The following is a 22,903-nucleotide window of genomic DNA, read 5'->3' on the forward strand; positions in this document are numbered from 1 at the left end:
CTCCACCCGTGGGCGCCCTGGGGACGGTGCTTTCTGCGGGGCGAGCGGGAGGAACGTCCCGCACGGGGTCTCTCTCTCCGCTGTCACGGGCGCCGTGCCTGCCCAGCCCCGGGAGCTCGGGAGCTCGTTCTCCTTCCCCAGCAGCTCTCCTGGGGTTGCATTCTCCTGTCTCCATACATTGCAGCTCGCTCTTTATTTCAGCCCGCAGCTTCCAACCCTTGTGGCTTCCACTCCACCTCTAGGACTGTCAGTCATAAATCACAGGAGGGTGCGGGGGTTGGAGGGACTCTCTGGTCTTCGCCTCCTTGTTCCCCCGGACCCCACCGAGTCAGGTGGACGGCTGTCTGTCCGCAAGGAGGCTGCTCCGGAAAGCTGGTCCTTCCTGGCCGGGCTCCCGAGGGTGGCAGGTGCTCGGAGGGCAGGCTGCCTTCCAGCTGAGATCTGGGGTCTAGAGAAACAACCGCATTCACAGAAAGGCAGCCTCCTCCGCGCCCCGAGTCGGACACCTCGAGGAACGGGAGGTCGGACTTAAAGGTAACAGATGGAATCTCAGTCCGGTGGCCGGCAATGCCGATGCCATGCCTCACTGACACCATAACCCCCGGGCTCTCAGCTGACGCTTGGCCATTACCCAGTGGACAGTGTCCGGGAGGGAGGAGGCGGTGGGAGAGGGCTGGGGCTGAAACGGGTTTGTTCTTGGGATGATTCTAAACATCCTATTACATTTTAGAGCTCGGTTTGTTGTTGTTGTTGTTGTTTTGAGTAGTCTACTTTAGCTGAAAATGGATGGGGGAGGGAGGATAGTGCAACTTTTAGGACAAGATGAAAGGGAACGTCAGAAACGTTTTGGACATTTTTAAAAATTAGTCCTTAACTAGAAAGCATTCTTCGGAACCCAGTGAGGCACCCACTACCGTAGTTTTCTGTTATGCACATGTTGACATAAACTGCCTCCTACTTTTAAGTTATATGAGAAGGATGGAGTGCAAACCTGTTTCATTTTGCGAAGACCTGCCCTTGGGTGTGTGTTTGGCAGCGTATAGAACAGAAACATTTATATTTCTAGAAAAAACACCCCTGTATGTTGTTTAACTTTCATGCAACCCCCCCCCCCCAAAACGTGGATATAGTATCTGGGAAATCTGTCTTTGTTTGAGTAGTGTAGTCAACCAGGGAAATAAGTTCCTCGAGGTAGTGTGTTTGTGCAGGAACTCACTTGGGATGCTTTGATTGATGGCTGTGGTTCGCATCAGCCTCCTCTGTGGAAAGTACTTAAACAGCTCTGCCCTGGGGTCGGGAGGTACAGAGAACTCTCAGGCCCCGGAGCACACCCATCTGGCCTGTGCAGGTTGGGTCCTCCATCAGTCTTACCTTCTTTGCAGGTGGTTTGACTTTGCATGAAGAGAACTAAGCTCACTTTCAGATAGGACCCCTGCCCCATTCGCGAGGTCTATAGAGATGGGAGGCTGTGTGTAGGAAAGGGGGGGGGGTCTAAAGAGATCAGGTAAAATGCGTTGACTGGTTTGCTGCGCTTTCCTCTTATTTTCCCACGTTGACCTTTTAAGCTTTCATGACTTTCTAAACGATGTCATTTATGGTTTTGTCACAATAAAAATTGAAGTAAAATGTTCCTTCTCTAGAAAACGTTTCTTTTGCAAACATTTAGACCAAAATTGGGTGATTATGTCTAAGTAAAATCCAGGGGAAATGATTTTTAGGCATTCAACATTATCTTAGTGAAATCAGACAGGGGATAGGACATTAAAAATAAGTAATTTAAAAATTTGTTATTTATAACACTTAATTACATTAGGCGTTGCCTTGTTATTAGCGCTTATACTGCGTAGATGTGTAGGTAAGAAGACATCAGAGGAGTAGATGAGTTGTCCACCAGGTAGTATTTAGGCAGATGATCTTACCACTTAATAGCAACTAATTAGATTAGAAAGGGAATTTGGAGTCTGGTTGCTAAATACATTGCTTTGAAGGACTTGATTTACAGTTTTTGATTGGTGCTTTTCCCTAAGAAGTTTTGTTATCAAATAAGACATTTGAAAATAATGTTTTATTGTTTTTATGTAAAATTTTATATTGTGTGTAAACATTCCCTTTATTCATAAACATTTCATTTATACATTTTTGTTGTATATAAGGTACTGATTCACTTTCAAGATAATAGGGAGGAGGGCTTTACTTGATATTTTTCAATTCAAATGAAGTGTATGGAATATATTTAATGTCACTTTAAAAATATTGGATTACAATTCAATGAAAAACTGGCGTGGTTTTTTTTTTTTTTTTAATCCTTCAAGTTTTCCCTCATTGTTTGTGCTCTTTCCCCCATTGTCAGGCTTAAAACATACAGTATCATTGTCATCTGTCCCCTGAATAATGGTCCTGAGGTGATATTATTAATGTGGCTTTTTAAAATCAAACTAATTATACTTGCCTAAAAGAGCCACATGTGTGTGATTCTAGCTGCCTGGTGCCTTTTGAGAGCCCTGGAGACAAGCTAGTGAATAGAGCTGAAAATTCATTCTGTATTTGATTAAATGGAACAGACTCGCTGCTCCTTACCCCAGCAGGGGCTATGAGATCTCTTGATCCCCGAAGCGGCTCCAAGACCCTGGGAATTCCATTAGCGAGCACCTGAGGAATTTCTGCCCTGCAGTGCCTTTTTTGTATGTGTGTGTGTGTGTGTGTGTGTGTGTGTGTGTGCAGAGGGAGTGGAGCAGTGGTGAGGGGGGAGCGGAGGGAGGGGCGGAGAGAGGCTATATTAGAAGACTCCATATGTTAGCAGATCTAAAATCAAGGCATGACTTAACAGCTTATCTCATAAGAGAAGAGCCCAACCCAAAGGCAGATTGCTAGTCAGGACTTTCCTGCAAGCAGGACTGTGGCGGTGTGTTTCTTAGCCCTGAAGTGAACGCCACTGTTAAGTACAGAAAGTCATTTTTCTGCTTTCCCTCCGAAGCACAAGCATACACACGTTGCAGATTTGGTAAGTTTTCTCTGAATGATCTATTGATAAACATGTAAAATTGTGTTACAGTTGGGTCTTGCCTGCCAGGGTGGATGTATTGTTTCAATAGCTTTTTGAAGTGAGAGCTAAATCTGACTTTTATGGGAAGCAAATCGTTTTTTTTTGCAGAGGTGAAATGCTTGTTTGAATAGGCATATTTTAGTTTGCTCTTTTGTTTTTATATGATTTTGTTGTGTTTCTGTTCTGTTATAGAGTTTAAATTCATTTAGGGTATAGCTCTTTTCTGTTGTCTTTTAAGAATCCTTTCTGATTTCTAGTATTTTTTTTTAAGGAATTGCTTTGCAGATTTGCTAGCAGCCACAAGTAAATGAAAATATATCTGTTAAAATATTCTGTAAACATTTTTGGGGTAAAGTTTTTTGGAAATATTAGTGGATCTTCCTCCCTCGCCCCCCTTCACCCCCAATATAATTTTTGGATACACTTTTCAAAATGTTAGCCCAGTTGTTTCTTGTGTACTTTTCCAGGAAGAGTAGTTCTGAATCTTGGATGCCATAGTTAATTGATTTTCATCTTTTGAGAATAAACATGAATCTGAATTCCACTGCTTGTACATTTCATGGAATGCAGAGAGTGCAGTAGCTTATTTGATGGTTAATTTGATATTTTGTCCCTGCTTAACATCATGTTGTATATCATGTATTACCGTCCTATTACCATGTAGTCCTACCAAATTCTCCTCACAATACACTGTTTAGAAAATAAAGAAGCCTTTTAGAGAATACGTTTAAAAATGTTTTCCCATCTTAATCCAGGGCATGCCTTCTACTAGTATGGCCAAATTGAAAAGACTCTTGAATGAATTGGAGTAAATACTGTGGTTAGCATTGTGCCTGTCTTGGTTCACAAGTTGTTCAGTTTCTTTGCTGTGTGATGTATTTTGATAGCCACAGATAATAAAAAGCTACCCCAAAGAATATTTTTTTCCTACATATCAGTTGGAATGTGAGTAGGGACTTCAATTCATGAGAGCCAGTGATGTATCTTTAATCCTAGAATTTAAGGAACTGTAAAAGTTCCTTACACCTTATTTGAGAAGACAAAAAAAAAAGTACAGATTATGTTATTAAACTTAAGATTTTATATTCTGCTCATGTTTTGGTGCTTGTAACTGTGTGCTTGGTTTTTTATAGTACCCTAATACAAACAAGAGAATTAAGTTGACATTTAGCTTGCTGCTCAGCTATTCTTGTTACAGAGTGGCTCGCCTCTTTATTTATGTGAGCTTGCACAGTGATCTTGACCTAAGCTTTGGTTTTCTGTTCTACAAAATGGGGATAATAACAATAGTATCTCTAACCACTGTTGGGGGATTACAAGAGATAATGAAAGTAAAGCGCTTGGCATATGGTAAAACCTCTGTGAATGGGAGCTGCTGGTATTTCTAGTAATTCCTCCTGTACAGGAGTCTATTATTTCGATCCAGAAGTGATTTCTTGGAAGTACTAACTCATGAGGAGTTCTCAGAAGTTAGTGATAGTGTGGACATATGTAACTGCTGTAAGTTTTCGTGTGCTACAGTTTTCTTAATTTTGCAGTTGAAACTTAAAAGACACCTGGAAGCAATGTGTTGCATTTTTTTCCAATTGAGGTGTAATACAGAGATGTACACAAGCATCTATTTAATGTACACTAAGTGGACAGCTAGGTGAGGTCTTACATCCGCGCACACCTGTGTAACTGGTGCCCAGGTAGATATAGAGCCTTTCCTTTGCCTCAGAAGGCTCCCTGGGTCCCTTCCCAGACAACACCACTGTCCCCTGCGAGCAACAACTATTCTCTCTGCAGATGAGATTTTTACCAGAGATTAGTTTAGCCTGTTCTTGAACTTGATAAAAGTGGACGCAGACAGTATGTGTTCTTTTATATCTGGTTCCTTGCACTGCTCATTGCATCTGAGGGATTCATCTGTCATCATGTATGGTGGTGAGACATGCCTTTTACATTGTTGTAGCATCTTTTGTGTTTTGAAATCCATAGCAGTTCATTTTATTGGCACATGGTCAGTGGGGGGGGGGGGGAATAACAATACTTCTGCCTAAATTATTAGAAAATCAGATCCCAGTGGCTAGCTTAGAAAAATACCCATGACCTTATTTTTATACATAAAAATGGGTTGAAGGTAATATCATTACCTAGTTACAATTCCATAAATCAGATTTTTTTGATAACTGCATTTATTTTATTTTTAGTTTTTAGAAGGGGATGGAGGGAGCCTCAAAATAGAGAAGGACTATCTACGTCATCTTATGTCCTTCATTTCTAGGATTTAATGCAATAATCAATACTTAGAATTGCACAGATGTGATCATCACCCCAGCATTAGTGTAATATCTTTTAGAAGAAAATGAAAAACACAATGTTATTTTGAAAAAAGATCCCCCCCAAATGGAGCTAGTATGCTATACTACGGGAAGAGTGTAAAGACTGGGACTGCCCACTTATACCGACTGGCTGTATGACCTTCACAGTTACTGTCAGGTTGTGTCTTTGTGTTTAGAATTTCTGTTTGCACTGTTGGAATTCCCTAATATGCCAAATACCGTTTATTTCCCCAAACAGCGAAACAAGAATACAAGATGCTGTTGACGAATCAGAAGTTTTTGTTTTCCCTGAAATTTTGGAGGGAGCCGTGGTTGAGATGAATAATATTTCTGTTCTTGGAAATGTTGAAGGACTTTCTGGATGGTCTGCTTGAACACAAGCCACTTTCTCTCTCAGGAGACATTGTATCCTCAGCATTTGTAATTTTATTAAATCTATTATTCATAGTTCCTTGACACGAGGTCATTCCTCACTTCCAGCCATGTGCAGGGATGGGTTCCCCTGCATTCCAGAGGGGCGAGTTGTCCCCCTTTCTTCTTAAATCAGACCACCAGTGGCCAAGACTTCAGTGGGGGTGGGAGAGTTGAAATGGTGATATATGATGCATCTTTTGTTCCATAGGGCGCTCAAAAGGTGCAGATTTTGTTTCAAAAGAGGGAAGAACTGTCTGTCAAATAGAGCTGCCTCATGACAGAAATTGCACGCTGGAAGTGGCACGAGCTCCTTATAACTAGACATATTCTAGTGGCATTTTCCAAAGAGACTGTGGAAAGCATCGCTTCCTTCGGTGACGGATTGGACCTCACGACCTGTAGGGCCTTTGCAGTACCAAGACTCCCTGAAATAGGCTTTATGGGAGTCTACGTAGCCACCAGATACATAAGGGGGGAGAAAATGTTTTAACACGTTTCAAATAGCCATTGGGTCAATACATTTTCTCAAACCAACCCTGGTATAAAGTTGAGGACTGCTTCTACTTTCCGGCTCTTTCACTTTAATTTAATTCTTTATTTTTTCACTCATAAGTAAATGTCGGAGATTCTTTTTTCCCCAGCATTCTAAGTATATTGGTATCAGAAATGATGATACTGACAAGTTTGGTATTTGCTCCCTTTGTATATAGGTACACATCTGAGAATTTATTTCAAGCCCTCTGTTGACCTAGTTATTTATTCTCCCCTACAACAAGTTATATATATAAAGTAAAAATTAATAAATGTACCTCTTGTCTCTGTTTTTTCCTCCATCCAAACTTTTCTACACTTGAATTTCAAGAGCGAGAAATAATTCATATGGGAAGAGAAAGCCTATGTCAGTGACTTATCCAAGCAATGAAACTATATCCTGAGGATATAATCTAGTCATAGTTATCTAATCTAACCATGTACACATTTTGTATCTGTAAATATATGTTAATTATTTATGTTAATAATTGATATTTAGAGTGATCGAAAGGAGTATAGAATCCCAAATCAAAATAATAATTTCTCTATAAAGCAGAAAAATAGACTGTGTTTTCACTGTTTTATACTTCTGTTTACACATAAAGCCCTCTGTACCCTCCCTGTAACCTCTAAGATCCCTCTTTCTTCTGTTTCCATTATCCTACCCCTCCAGCCTTCTTTTCAAAATTTGAGAGGGCTGAGAGGCGATTCAGAATGAGAGACAAAACGATAATCGAAACTCCTGCTTAACCTGCTACTGCCTCATCTCCCTGTCTCCAGGCTTGGTTTTCTCTTTTCCAAATCATCCATTCTACATTTTGCCAGAGTAATGACCTTCCTAAAGCATAAATCTGATCATGTGACTGCTCTTAAAACCGATTTCTTCAAAGACCCCGAATCACTCACTGATTAAAGCCCAGGTCTTCGCTAGGGCGCACACGGTTCCTTACTACCTGGTGCATCTGCAGTCCGCAGCTACAGTGCATTCCTCCCGTGACCAGACCCTGCTTTCTCTACTGCTGATTTGGTCGGTTTAGGGTGAATCCCAAGTTTCTCCCTTTCTAACAAGTTTCTGATGATATATGAATGACACTGGGTAGCCCACACTGAGTAGCAAGATGCTAAACTATCTCCTCTAGATCCATGGATGATCTCAACACACACTTTTGTTCTTAAAAAATCCAGTGAGCCAGAACCAGTTTGGCTCAGTGGATAGAGCGTCGGCCTGTGGACTCAAGGGTCCCAGGTTCGATTCCGGTCAAGGGCATGTACCTTGGTTGCAGGCACGTCCCCAGTGGGGGGCGTGCAGGAGGCGGCTGATCGGTGTTTCTCTCTCATCGATGTTTCTAACTCTTTATCTCTCTCCCTTGCTCTCTGTAGAAAATCAATAAAACATATTTTTTAAAAATCCAGTGAAATCCGTGATTCTCCATGCCAAGTTCAGGTATACCACAGCTGCAAATAACGAAGATTAAAGAAAACTAGAGATGAAGGGAAAGTAGTTAACTGTTGCAGCTACCAGGACATCTGTGTCATTATTACTGGAACGCTTGACTAATGTTGCAACAATTTTATATATTTAAAATGTGCATTTTTGTTCTGTGCAACATTAAATGTCTCCAGAGAGCTGATGTCATGTTTCGTGTGTTTGTCTTCAAACACTCAAAATTACAGGAGTTCTCCTGGATATATAGGGACTGAAAAGTACATTCTGGCTTCTGTCTCTTGCCAGGGAAACGTCTGACAGTTATTGGCTTTTTATGGTATCAGAGTAAAAGTAATTATTATTCTCTATTTTACTATAATTTGATATCTGTTCAGTTGAGTAATCCTACACACTGTCTGGTTGGAGGTAAAGTTGGCAACAGAGACGAATGTTTAAATGGATAAAATACTGCTTTTATCAGGCCATAAAATTACTGCAGTGACATCAGACCTTGGCAGCCTCTTTTATTCCAATAAAAAGAAAAATAGCATCATAAGCTAGGGATAAGACATTTTTCCTGCCCATTTATTTTGGCTTCTTTTCATGGTTTTGGCCTCAGGGCGGGTGTATAACAAAATAACAACACAGGGAATAAGAGGCAGTAAGCATTAGAGAACAGTTTCAGCTGGGGTGGGCGTGCTGTTTAGCACGTACCTCTGTTCCAGTCATATAAACGGTTTTTCTCAGATTGTTGACTAGGAGTAGAAGAGTGGGTATGAAGAATCCTTACCTGTAAAATGGAGTTAAACTTCATTATTTGCCTGGGTATTACATAGCTTGCAGTATATTGGAAGAAGTTTGAAGATTGGCTTATAAGATAGCCAGGTGAGGCTGAATGTCTGAATGAAACTATGAATGCGACAGTACAGTTTTGTAGAAAAGGTGCTCTTGACTCTTTATAAACACCAGTAAAATAACATCATATTATCAATCTAAATCACTGTTCACCCTTGCCGTGAAATTAGATTTTTAGATGCTAGCATGTTTTAATGACAACTCATATATCAGGATTTCAATTTGGTGTCCAAGTATCTGAGCAGTATAGCAGATCCTGGGACTGCTGAATACTGAGAAGTTATTTTTATAATTCTCAATAGATTACTACACTCTTGAGTAGAACCACAGTAAATTCTTTCTATTACGTTGTCTCCATAATTTACCTCAGTGGTTCATCTTACTGTGATCACCTTCTTGAACAAGCTCGTTTGATTGTTTCTTCCATTAAATCTTGGATATTCATCTAAAATGAAATTACAGGTTTTGTTCTGCAGTGAAGAGGATTGTTTTAAACTTAATTTTAAATATATACTTCTGTTTAAGAACATATTGTCAAGTCATAATCTGATTAGAAAATTCCCGATCTCTTAATTGCTTTTTGTTTCCTATTTATTGAAAATTGGGCATACTTTCTTTTTTATGGTCAAGTCCTTTTTGAAATTAAAACAAAAACACATCAAACTTCTATCCAGAGTTCCCAATTCTAAGCTCTAATCTTCATGTTTTAGGTTATTTTGTATTTTAGTTGGATTTGTCTTTTAAAAGAAATTGCAGTTCTCATTTTTTTACTGTAGCCTATATAGGACTTTCATAGAGTTTTTATCATGCATTTTAGATTAAGTGTTTTTCATCTCGTGGCTAACTCAAGGCGATTTTGAGTTATTACAAGATGGGTTGTTAACTGTGGTCTCCCATTATTAAGCTAGCAAACACACTTGTCATTATTTGTTATTTCTTTTGTGTTCGAGGATGCATTTTAAAAGAGCTATTGTCATAGTGGTTAGGCCTTAAAATAATTTCACATTTGTTACTATGACAGCAGCCACAGTGGGGTTTTTAATCATACAATACAGCGTGTACAGGCATTCGATAGCAATGCTTTGTGGCATCAAGTAAAGTTTAGCTCAGGGATTTGACTACATACATCTTACTACTGTTAGCAGGAGTCTTGCAGCTAACTCCCAAAGTGGGTTTCTAAATGTGAGCCTTGTAAGTCCAGGCTGCATTTCACCCCACGTGCAAACACCAGTAGAAATTCTTTTAAAGAAAAATTGTCTTTTATTTACTTATTTGGGGATTTCTCTTCTAGACCGGTAGATTATTAGGGGGAAAGTAAGGACATGATCAGATCTGTAAACAAGCCTTTGAACACTTGATCAGATCCATGTTTTCTTAGCTAGTTAGACCATGTACAGAATACTTAGTTGTGGTTACAGATGTCAGCTGAGCATGGAATCAAATTAACAGGCACCACACATCCAACGCCTGAGGCCTTTTAACAGCCAAGAAGGAGGCCCCGAGTGTTGAATCTTTTTACTTGTGCAAGTAAGGGTTTTCCTCCCATTTGTGTCGAAATGTGATTTTTCTGGGAAAAACATCCTTTCACGTGACATTTAGTAGGCAAAGTCTCCATTCACTTGTAAAAGTTCTTTTTAATTCACTGAGCAATACTAGCATCTTTTGTGTCAGTTGCTAGTACCGGAGTTACTGTGCTGCATGTATCCTTGGGCAATTTAATAAATAAATAATATGGTGACAAAGGAGGGACATATTTATAGTTTTTGCAAAGCAGGGCCCATGCCTATTTGGGTGCCCTTCAGACTTACCAGGTGTTGCACCCAGAGGCCTGGGAAAGGAGCACACTGCCCTGGTCTGTGTGGCATGCACAGACGGGCACCCGAGGGACCATGACATTCATTCCCTGTGCTCACTTAGTTTCTTGGAGAGCAGTTATGAGTCCAATTACACTTCCTGTCTCATGGTTCTATTTATCACATATTAGGTGATAAATAGAACCTCCTTCTCTCTGTTTCTGATATTGATCATTTCTTAAATAACTTTTATAGAGCCCATTGTATGTTGCAGAGTGTTTTACATGCATTTTTCTCCCCCCCCCCTTTTGCTATTTACCATAAATGCATGAGACAGTAAAATTTTCATGAAAATGGGCCGATAAATGATTGAGCATTGGTATCAGATACAAGAGTTTTAATGCAGCTCAAAGTGAGGTCGTCTTTAAAGTATCTCTATGATTGGAAAACAGGCTATTTGAAATGGTAGTTTTCTAAAACTTAATTTAGGTTATAAATTGCACATTTGTGCTTCGAAATTGCACATTTGTCTTTGCCATTTGTAAACCACAACTGCATTCTGGATTCTATTGACCTAATGGACAATATTGAAGTGAATTTTGCCTAAGGTAAAATTGAGCCAGGATGTCTTGTATTTTAACTCTCTTTCCTCTAAAGAGGTCATTTCCTTATTTTTTTCCTAGCTACGGGAATCCTTTCTAACACCTTTCTTTATAGCAGGTACTTGGATGCTTAGAAATTCTTTAACAGTATATTCCAGCTGAAATGAAGTTTGAAATTTCTTTCCAGTTATATGTAGAGTAAGGAAAATAGCAAAGATGGCTTTTTAGAAATAAATCTCATTTTCCATTTGTGTCTTTAGTTGTGGGATGAACATAAAATCGACATTGATATGCTCTTTGTCTTAACAGTTGCTCCATGGTACCCCTGTATCCCAAACATGACAGGTGATGCTGAAACACAGTCTGTTTTTCATTTCCCAGAGGTGCTAGAAAAGGAAGACAAGATTTGCAGTTTTAAATGATTCTTTTAGTATTACTTTTGTTAACTGTTAGCTATTTCTCTTTTGTTTTATATCACTCTATATGTTGAATAAAATAAATGCCAAGTCTAAAGCATTTAATGATAGCTCATTTGTGTTTCAGTGTAGATTAGAACTGTTGTTAACTGTTCAGTGAAATAGTTTAAAAATGGTTTCGTGACCAGTTTGATGGCCGGCTTGAGAAGGAAAGAAAGAAAAGTAGATATTCTTAAAGGCACGTTTTGCTCCTCCTCTTCTGTTGGAGTGAAGACTGAGTTGTAATAGCAACAGAGTCCAGCTCCCAGTACGAGGTGTGAGGCTGTTTATTTTCACTCTGGAGATGTATATACTACAGAAGGGAAACGCTGGCCTCGCTAAGCCTAAGCAAATCATTACTTATCTGCGACCTGGCAGGCGATTTGATTAAGGTTGACAGAGCTCGTATAATATCAGAACCAGGCCCTCTTACTGATTGATGAGCCTTGTCAGTAAGTTTTGTGGTGTTTTTTTTTTATCTGAAAGGAGAAAAACTGGACAAGAATGAAAACTTGTTCAGATCTCTAATTGCCAAGTATAAACCAAGTCTGTAATGTAGTTTTATCTATAGTGACTGATACGTATTCATTTATATGCTGTTTTCTTAGGTTATAATTAAATGGTTTTTAAATAATATTTCTGTGTCAGCAGCCTTTACATGATTAAAATTTGAAATTTTAGAGATTTTGATTCATGTTTTAACATATTTCTGAACTTGGTTTTCTTTATGTTCTGTATTTAGTATAGTAGAATTTTTATCCTATAAATAATTTTTCTCTTCATTCTCTGAGTTCTTTGAAATCCTTGCCTTTAATTTAAGGCATTTTTAACCCCTTGCTTTCTAACTATATGAAACTGATTTGCATATTTGTAATGGCATATCTGCGCCATTGAGTGTGTGACTGGAATATGCCAGCTGTTCTTGGCAACACTTTAAATCAGTCTACATACAGGACTGAGTCCAACGAAAGAAGACCATTTCTTCTTTATTATTCATATGCTGTTTAGTAGAAATGAGTATAGGACTGGAAGACCACTCCCCCATTTGAAATAAATTTAGCATATGGGATTTCCTGATTAATGAAGAGATCGAATGGAGAGTGAATTAGTTTCCTGTCAGTGGAATTTTGTTAACCTGGGAATTTTCAGGTAGTGTATCCTAAGGAGTTAGATGAGAGTAAGCTCTGGAGTTAGAGTCCCTGGGGTCAAATTCAGTCCCCGTCATATCCTAGTGATACAACCTCTCTGCCTTAGTTTCCGCATCTGTATAATGGGGATAGTAACTGATCGGGCTGGTGGGTCATCTCATTCAGTCCCACAAATAGAGTGATTGGCACTTGGTAGGTGCTTCTTGAAGATGAGCAGCTGCTGTTCCTATTCTTGCTACTGCTATCTACAAGATGGCTGGTATTGACAAAATGTGATATAGCTGAATTAGAGACTGTCGAGTCAAAATGAGTATGTATTAAACTTTGGAGGAGCTATAAATGTGGGAGTAAGCTAGGATTATGTGTTTGTGCTCTTGGGTTGGCCAGCATGTGGCTCCCAGCAAAGAGAACAGTTAGGTTGAGTGCTGTATGTCATAGCTAATGGTGGACTTTTGGATAAACTCTTGGATCCCCAACAACTAAACAAGATCTTAAACTTTCTTGCCCCAGATTTCAATTTTGTTACTTTTGGATCTCCCCTTTCCCTGACTCATCTCCCCAAACTCAATATAAACATACTTCAGTTTAATACCAGGAAAATAAACTTTCATGTATAAGAGATGTACTTTCTAACTCACCTTATTAACATGTTCTTAAAAGCAAGGGATAACTGTTGTTGTAACCCTTTGCTAACTTTTTCAAAGGGAAAACTTCTTGTAAATTCCTAATATCTATTACATAAGTTTTATTACAATCTCATTTAATTATGTACAAAATGAACTAGATGCAAACTTTTAATAATCTTAATTTTTTTTAGATTTTAAATGTTGAATTTAATAGTAGTAAGATACTTTGCTTATCTTATATTTCACTTCTCTATTTGATTTGAGTGTTTTAATTTTAAGTATGATTAACATTTTTCCTTTTTAATAATGAACTTGTTTTTAACTACTGGACCAATATTTTGTGGGCCAATCCCTTTAGAAATCTACCCAGATATATCATGCTGAAAAATTAAAACCATGCAATGAAATGTATGTATGTATTCATCTTTACTAACTGTCGCTGAACCATAGTACTGTGGGATCTTCGCAGTACATGTGTTCCTAATGTTGCATAACCATCTGCTGTGTCACGTGCTTTTCATGGCACATTGTGCTGCCATGAGCTAGGGTAATTCACGTCTCCTACTTTTCTTTTTACCTGTTTCAAAACTTTATTTGTACAGTGTTTTGTAACATCATTAGACCTTCACATATCATATATATGATCCCAAAACACAAATGAGATTGGGCACTGAAATTTCATGGCGTGTCTTCATTGTCTGCCTGATGATTCAGAGTAAACTGACACTAATTTGAGTTTCAGCAGTGCAGAAACAATGACATTTAAAAAAAAACACACGATTTTCGTGCCCCTAAAAATCCATCTGTGGACTGAAATAGAGAAAAAGAACAAAAACCTGATCGGGTTGAGAATCTTTTCAGAATGAGAAGTGGCTGGGGATTCACACTGAAGTCAATGGACATAAGAACAAACCTGTAAAAGCCCTGAAGAGGACTTTTATTTAGAAAGCCATGTGTAGAACGGGGATTACTGCGTGTTCAGATTTCACCCCTGTCATTTATTAGCTGTGTAGTCTTGGAGAGGCCATCAGAGCTTTCTGCATTTCCGTTTCCTCATTTGTAAAATGGAAATAATATCTGTCTTAAGATAGATTGCTACCGATCCTCACCTAAGATTGTGAGGATCGGTAGCAATATATGTAAAATCTTACACTCATAAACTTATTAATTGGTAGCTATTGTTGTTCTTTGAATAGTTAATCTCATATGACAGATGTTTGGTAAGATGCATAAATATATACATATACACATACACACACACACACACACACACACACACACACACACACACACACACACACACATATATATATACATATATCCACACACACATACATATATATTTCCAAACAAACCAATTATTCCCTCCCAGTGGAAGCAGGAGGCAAGGGTGGAGTCAAGTGTCGGAATTATCTGGCCAGGGTTTCCATGCTGCATGTAGAGTCCTGCCTCCCCCAGTCATTCCCACGTGACCCACGGTTACCACTGGGGATGTGTCATTGCTCTCGTGCGGAGGCCTACTGACTGAAACACTGAGTCTTTCTCTGGGAGCTCTGATTTAAATACTTGCATAACATTTTGCTTTATATCTACTTATCATAAAGATGAACTTAGTTATTTATCCAAGTAATGAGCACATTTATATTGCCTAATATTGACAGGGAATGATGGATTTACCCCACATGTATGTGTAAATTAAATTAGCATTGTGGCAGATCACTTTAAAAATGTGCTTGATTTTTCTTAGATATTTATATACCAAATTCAGGACTTAAAAAAAAGTGTTGGCAAGAGGTGGGACAGATGACTTAGTGGTTTTAAGGACATCTATAAAACTATTTACCAGTTAATTTAACCAATACTCTTCATGGATATTTAAAACCCCTCCTCAAGAGTTATCTTTCCACTCAATAATAGCATTAGGTGGTAGAATTTTGTTTTAACACAGCTTGCTACTCCATGATTTTAACTACACAAAAGTTCATATCATGGAGCAGGAAACATGACTATGTACAATAAAAAACCTGATATTTTTTTTCTTTTTTTTTTAAATTGAATTTGTTGGGGTAACATTGGTTAATAAAATTCTGTAGTTTCAGGGGTACAGTCCTATAATACATCATCTGTATATTGTGTGTTCACCATCCCAAGTCAGATCTTCCTTCCATCACCATTTATCCCCCTTTTATCTTCTCCTACCTCCTCTCACACCCCCCCTCCCCTCTGGTGATAACCATACTGTTGTCTATAAGTTTTTGTGTGGGTGGGTGCTGGGTGCTTAATCCCTTCACCTTTTTTACCTAGACCCCCGTCCTCCTCCCCTCTGACAGCTGTCAGTCTGTTCTCTGTATCTATGAGTCTGTTTCTGTTTTGTATGTTAGTTTATTTTGTTCATTAGTTTCCACCTATAAGTGAAATCATATAGTATTTGTCTTTCCCTGACTGGCTTATTTCATTTAGCATAATACTCTCCAGGTCCATCCATGCTGTCGCAAAGGGTAACATTTCCTTTTTTATGGCTGAGTAGTATTGCATTGTATAAATGTACAACAGCTTTTTTTTTTTAAATCTATTCATCATCTGATGGGCATTTGGGCTATTTCCAAATAATCTTGGCTATTGTAAATAGCACTGCAATGAATATTGGGGTGCTTATATTCTTTTGAATTAGTGTTTCGGTTTTCTTCAAATATATTCCCAGAAGTGGAATTGCTGGGTCATAAGACAGTTCCATTTTTAATTTTTTGAGGTAACTCCATACTGTTCTCCACAGTGGCTGCACTGATCTGCATTCCCACCAGCAGTGCACAAGATTCCCTTTGCTCCACATCTTCACCAACACTTGTTTGTTGATTTATTGATGACAGCCATACTAACAAGTGTGAGGTGATATCTGATTGTGGTTTTAATTTGCATTTCCTGATGCATTGGTGACATTGAGCATCTTTTCATATGTCTATGCCAATCTATATGTCCTCTTTGGAAAAGTGTGCATTCAGGTCCTTTGCCCAATTTTTAATTGGATTGTTGTTGTTTTTGGTGTTGAGTTTTATAAGTTCTTTATAAATTTTGGATGTGAACCGCTTATCAAAAAAAAAACAACACCCTGACATTTTAGTCTATAATGCTGATCTCTTGTCATAAGTGTCTGAAGGAAGTCTATATTATTCGTTTTAGCTACAATTCCTTATAATAATCCTAAAAGTAGAGATTTCCATTTACCCACTGTTGGTCCTATGACTGTAGACTGGAATCATACCTGAGGCCCTTCGGTTTGCAGGCCGGTGCTCTAACTACTGAGCAAACCATCTAGGGTGCTTTTGTGTGTGTGTGTGTGTGTGTGTGTGAGAACACTTCTTTATTGCTTGCAAACTGAAGTGCTGAACTAGTTGCTTTTGATTTAATTTCTAGAGCTGAAATTTTGTTGATTTTGGATACCTTTGCTGAGTCCTTTCCCCTTTCCTCTTTCATTAGTGCAGTCGTTTTTTGGAGTTTGCCAAAGATGAGGCAAAACTAGGATAAGAGATGCATACAAGCTTTTAAGTGTTTGTGTGTGTGTGTGTGTGTGTGTGTGTTTTCATTTAAGCATAGCACTTGTAAAATGTTTGTTATAGAATTCTAAAGTTGAAAAAAATTGTAGCATTTCCCCCCCCTTGTAGGCAGAACGTAAGCCATACTAAATTAGCAAATGTTCTACATGACATTCTCCAGGAAAAAGAAATATATCAATTTAGACTATCAAAACAAAAACTTTAAATCACCAACTATAAATTTTTAAAAATATTTTAAATATATTTAATTATTAAATATATATTTTAAAATAATATTTTTTAAAATTGGGACCCCTGTCATTGTTTGAAACATTTTTATATCTCAAAAAAGTTTAAAATTCAAATATATATATCTATCGATATAGATGTAGATACTCCAAGAGTTAATATGTCAGAGATTTAGGAAATGAAATCAAAGTCTCTATTTTCATATTTTACTTTGTCTCCACTCAATGCATTTTTGTTGTGTAAGTGCATGAGAAACTGCCTTTTGTGTTAGTAGGCTGCAGCTTCCAACTCTGCTCATCATCTATCTCAGAAAATGAGCTGAAAAAAGAGATGTTATAAAATTAAGCAAAGGATCCAACCCATGGCATTCTTAAAGTCTAAGACCCAAGTTTTATGCATTATCCAAAGAATAAAGTTAAAACTCTCTTCTAAATCTCACCAAAAAACCAAAACAACCCCCTCCTGTTGTGCATGGAAGCCAATGCTGACAAGTCTTAAGGGGAGAGTCTGGCCACAAGGAGGTAGGGATGTATCAGCGTATGGAATGGATTTTACAGACTAAGGTATGGCTAGTGTTGTATACATAGGAAACATGAGTATAGTGCAATGTGAATAATTTAAGAAATATATAAGGACATATATCTAAATAAGCATTGTATATTTCAGGAAGTCTGTCACCTTGGAAGCTATATGGTTAATCTCGCATTGCTATTATTGTGCCTAGAAATTTGGAGTTCTTTTGGGGTTATTTTATGGCACTTAACACTTTTCTTTTGGTGTTCTTGATTTTTTGTTTGTTTTTGGAAATAGCCATTAATGAATATATCAGGTGATAATGTTGGAGTTAAGACTAACTATATGGGGTTAAAAATCAGGTGTTACCATAACATAATGAGAATGGCTTTTATGCCTGGTTTATACCTTGACACTGAAAATAATTAACGAAGGATTTTCAGAAAAGTTTTGCACAGAGGAGCATCCATGGAATAATGCATCTCTTCTAGGTTGGTTCTCTCTGCTGCTGTGTTTTTTCCCATGGTGTATGTATGTGTGGTGTGTACTAGTATACCTGTGCGTCTCCTGGATGAGTGTGTCGTTGAATTCTTCCTTCGGCCATCCTGTTTACTATGGTCCAGTGTATTGTCACAACGCAGCAACGTGCCGCCCAGCAGAGCTGTTCCAGCGAGCTTTGCTTCATTTCTGGGAGACAGGCTAGAACTAAGGCTGAAACTGCTTCTCAGGCTCCCCCAGTTGGACTAAACCTTCATGCTGTATTGTGCTGTTTGCAGAGATCCTGGGATCTTAATTGATTAGTTTTTCTACTTCCTAGTTCATCAAGACATTGTATCTTGATCATTTCTTTGATTTTTAACTTCCTATCAAAGTTTTCTGGGATGCAAATTTTCTTCATACAGGCCTGTGTGTGTTTTTACTTACCTTTAGACTTATGAATCCATTTGTGGTGATTATGTACTGACTATCTAGTAAGTAATCTGTGGTTGATTTGTATGTCAGCTCATAAAGGGGCATCGAGTCCCATTATCAATGCAGGGCCACTCTTCATGGTGCTCCAGCAGCTGCGAGGAAGTGTGTCTGACCTAATTAATACCCATCACCAGTTTGAGCAAAGCAGGGGCCCCAGTGAATTCTAGACGCTTTCAGTTATTTTTATGCAGCCAGGTTTAAAGATGGAAGGAGCTAGGAAACTCGTATCGCCATGTTTCAGGTCTCTAGGGACCTTGTAACTCAGCAGGTAGCATAACAGTTGTGACGGGTCCACTGCTCAACCAGCGTTGACTCAAGTTTATTCGAAATTTCTAATTCTTCTCCTTTTGCTTTCCCCTAAATATTTGACTGTGTGTATTAGAATAGACTTCATGGAAATGAGTTTCTCCTTGAGGTTTTATTTCCTTGTTATTAAAACCAAACCCCTTGAGGGTGAGTCTTTCGTAACTGCCAGGGGAAAATGTGTTTCATTTGGTGAGCTCTAAACAAAGCACTGGACTTACTAACAGCTGTATTAATTTTATAACCTAACACTTATCGGGAGCTCTTTTCACGTGTCTTCATATTCCATCTTTTTCATTCTTCATCAGAGAAGTTTAGCCAAGTGTCTGCCTGGCTCTTTAGATGTCTGTTCAGGTTTAGCTAGTTCTTAACAAACTTAAAAATGTTGCTTTTAGCATTTGTTTTGTGGTTACCATAACTCTTGTTTTTTTCCCAGGAAACCAATTCCAATGACAAACTGGAAAATCTGCTGAGTGCTGGATTTGTGGCAAGTGTTGACTCTGTGATGCTTGCAAAGTAATCCCCTTGCAACTTGCTGCATTTTGCCTTTTTGATAATTGCTCCCAAAGCACTTTGTAGAATTTCACCGGTTGTGTGCAGCTGTGCTTGTAAATATTTGTAAGGCTCCTGTACGACTCACTGTGGATTCCAGAATTATCTTATCTCCACAGTTCTTGGTTTCCTGTGCTCTGGAAGCAGGAGGAAATATCTCCTTGAAAGAGAGTGGAACAGGAACACTTGACTTTTTTTGTGAAACATACAAATACTGTGACTGGCCCTAACTCCACGCTCGCCCAGACCTCCTCTTTGGTGTGTAATTGGGACCACATTGACTCCTATTGCAGCCAGCAGCCCTTCCCTGCTGCCTTTTTCTGCTTGTGACCTTTGATCTCAGCGACCTTTCCTGGGGTTAGTCCTAGGCCCTTCATTGTGTTGGGGCTGAAGTGGCTCATGTGGAGTTGATTATTTCTCTGCTCATTTGGCCTTTTTGGTGCCATAACTCCCAGTCACTTCCATTTTCCTCTCTACATTTGACGCTCCGCAGTGAAGGGAAGCGCTTTGCCGGCAGCAGGATCGGTTTGTATGCTTGACTGACCCGATTGAGGCTCCAGGAGTGGGGGAGGGTTGTGAAACCTGTAGGTGTCAACGTTCTTTAAGTTGATCTGAATGATTGCACCGTCATTAAGTGCTCAAAATGTGGGTACTGTGGAGAGCTGCATTTCATCCAAGGGCTCTGAATTCTGGAAGAAGAGAGCTCCGCAGGTTACTGACCTGGGCCTGGGGGGCTGGTGTCCTGCAGCTCGACTTCTGTATGTACCTCCTACCGCCTCTGAGCTGTCAGTTGCACATGGCTGCTTGAAGGGGTTCTTCAGTTGCCGAAAGAACTGGGAAGAACCCCAAGATGAATACGCTAACGTTGGATGGTGTATTTGTTGGAACTAGATTTATGGTAGCACTTTCTTTGCCTCTCCTTTCACCCTCCTCCTGCCCCTGCCCATTCTGGTAAAATCACTGAAGGATGGATGCCAGCTGCTCCTCTCATTTTTCAGGACCCCATGTGGACAGCATGAAGACTGTCACTGATCAAAGGCTCCGTGATCACGAAGGAGTCGGCAGTTGAGGAATGTGTCTGATTGCCCTAAACTGCAGTTGAAAGATGGATGTGTGTGAAACGCAGGGACATTCTGAAACTCATTTAAAACAAATCTGTTCGATTCCATCCCTGGAATATCAATTTCTGTCTTTTCCTTGTGTGTTTAAACTTTTCTTTTTATATTTTAGTAGTATTGATAATGTGAATGATTTTGAATGAGGAATTGCTACCCCTTCAAATGTGGTGTTTTTAGGGTTCAGCCTGAGGCCCCCTTCTCAATAGCAAGTTAGTTCTTTTTTAAATTTTGTTTTATTGCTTAAAATATTACAAAGAGTAGTACATATGTCTCCTCCACCCCGCTTTACCTTCCCCCAGCCTCCTCTACCCCCCAGTGTCTTGTGTCCATTGGTTATGCTTATATGGATGCACATAAGTCCTTTGGTTGATCTCTTACCAACCCCCACCCCCCACACCAACCCTCCCCGGCCTTCCTGCTGTAGTTTGACAGTCTGTTCGAGTCAGTTCTGCTGTTGCCTCCCAAGTCTCTCTTAAGCAATCTGGCCTTCTTGCTGCTTGCCTACTAGACCTCTTTCTTTGAGTTACACTTATGTCCACCCCAGCTCATTAATTCCACACCTTAGGATACCCTCCCTCCATCCCTTGCCACCCTCAAAACAGCAACAGCAGCGCTGGCCAGTTTGCTTACTGGTTAGAGTGTTGGCCCATGGGCGGAAGGGTCGAGGGTTCGATTCCCGGTCAAGGACATGTACCTCAATTGCAGGTTCTATCCCAGCCCCCGTCGGGGCACATGCTGGATGGCAACCAATCCATGTCTCTCTCACTTCGATGATTCTTTCTCTCTTCCCACCTCCCTCTCCTTCACTCTCTCTAAAATCAATGGAAAAAGTGTCCTCGGGTGAGGATTAAAAAATAAACCAAACGACTACAACAAAAAACCAGCAACAGCAAACCACGGAAAACCCTGCTGCTCCTCATGTATTTCCTGTCGTCGGAAACGTCACTTACTCGCTTGTACAAGTCACAGATCTGGACAGCAGCCTTCCCTCCTTTATTTATGGCAGAGGCACTGGGGAAACGGAGAAGTGGGCAGATAATGGATTCCAAAGATGTGTAAGAGATTATATTCTGTCCCAGTCCAACTCATTCACTATCCAAGTTCTGTCAGTTCTACCTCTTAAACATCTTTAAATATATCCACGTCTTAAAAAGTAATTTTTAATTTTTAAATGGATCCCCTGATAATCCTCTAGCACAGGTCCCCATCCTCTTTCCCCACAGCCTTTGAACCTCTCTTGCCCTCTTCAGTAAACGATTGTGGAAAGCCACAAGTCCGATATTGTCCCTTGCCTGCCTACAAGCCATCAATACTCCCCTGAGGATAAAAACCAAACCCCATAACCTAATTTATAATGTTTTTTTTATACTCAAGCTTTCACTCACCTCTGTGACCTTAACTCTCACTACTTCCTATCCTCCTGTTCTTACTCTACTTTCCAGCCCACATTTCCTTGCTTCTACCTCTAATTCTGCACACACTCGATTCCGTCTGCTTGGAATACTCTCCTCCCCTTGCTTTTCATCCCCTCTACCCTGCCCTGACCTTATCCATGGATTCACCTCGCTGCTGTGTCCTCTGAGAAGTCTTCAGCCCTCTCAGCCGAGGTTAAGTGACCCTTCTGTTTTTCCTACAGCACCTGTACTTGCCTTATTCTGCTGCTCACCTATCCCTCCCTCAGGTAACTACTTTAATTCCTGAACACCTTTATTTCCTAAAAGCATTGCCTCTTAGCAAAAACCACTTCCTTTGATTTTGATGGAAAAAGTCATGATGTGGTCCGTCCCAACCCAAGAACGTGAAACAGTTTCCCAGATAGAAAAAGATATCAACTAAGCAATAAAACCAATTTTGTATAGGTGGTAAACAGTATTTTGAAAGTAAATAAATACAGCTTGTTCTAAATACATTGCAGTGAATTTATTGTGCTCAGGAAGGAGAAAGAAGACTTGAGGGTGATGACTGGTGAAAGAGGGCTGGTGAGGAAGTCCTTCCCAGCGGGTGGAAAGGCAGGAAATCTTCCTGACTTGCAGACAGGAAGTCCTTTTAAGGCACATAGTTTTCGTGCATTCACATGCCCCAAAAAACAAAGTTACAGCCCAGCCGGTGTGGCTCAGTGGTTGAGCATTGGCCCATGAACCAGGAGGTCACCAGTTTGATTCCAGTCAGGGCACATGCCTGGGGAAGACAGCGGATCGATGTTTTTTTTCTCATCGGTGTTTCTATCTGTCCCTCTCCCTTCCTCTTTTTCTAAAAAATCAATAAAAACATATTAAAAACAAACAAACAAAAAACCACACAAAGTTACAGTACAGAAAAATACCTTTATGACAAAATAAAGGCTGAACATTGGGAGTGCTTCCCAGCTGGTGGAAATGTTCACACGCACGTCACATGGGACATGAGACAACGTGCTCACTGTGCCCCTCACTTGGCATCTCTACAAGAA

General features: G+C 39.6%; 1 protein-coding gene across 2 annotated transcripts in view; it reads left to right on the forward strand.

Moving 5' to 3' along the window:
- The window catches only part of CDON (cell adhesion associated, oncogene regulated), an 84,273-nt gene that overhangs the window by 1,125 nt on the left and 60,245 nt on the right, over positions 1-22,903 (forward strand). The window contains exon 1 of one of the 2 annotated variants that reach the window (XM_014543414.1): positions 18-534. The exons of the other annotated variant lie outside the window; for it this stretch is intronic. The gene's annotated coding sequence lies outside the window, so the exon portion shown is untranslated. Of the gene's footprint in view, positions 1-17; positions 535-22,903 lie in introns of those variants that run through there. 2 annotated transcript variants of the gene reach the window in all.

The sequence above is a fragment of the Myotis brandtii genome, unplaced genomic scaffold (genome assembly GCF_000412655.1).
Source record: "Myotis brandtii unplaced genomic scaffold, ASM41265v1 scaffold325, whole genome shotgun sequence".
NCBI classification, from domain to species: domain Eukaryota; kingdom Metazoa; phylum Chordata; class Mammalia; order Chiroptera; family Vespertilionidae; genus Myotis; species Myotis brandtii.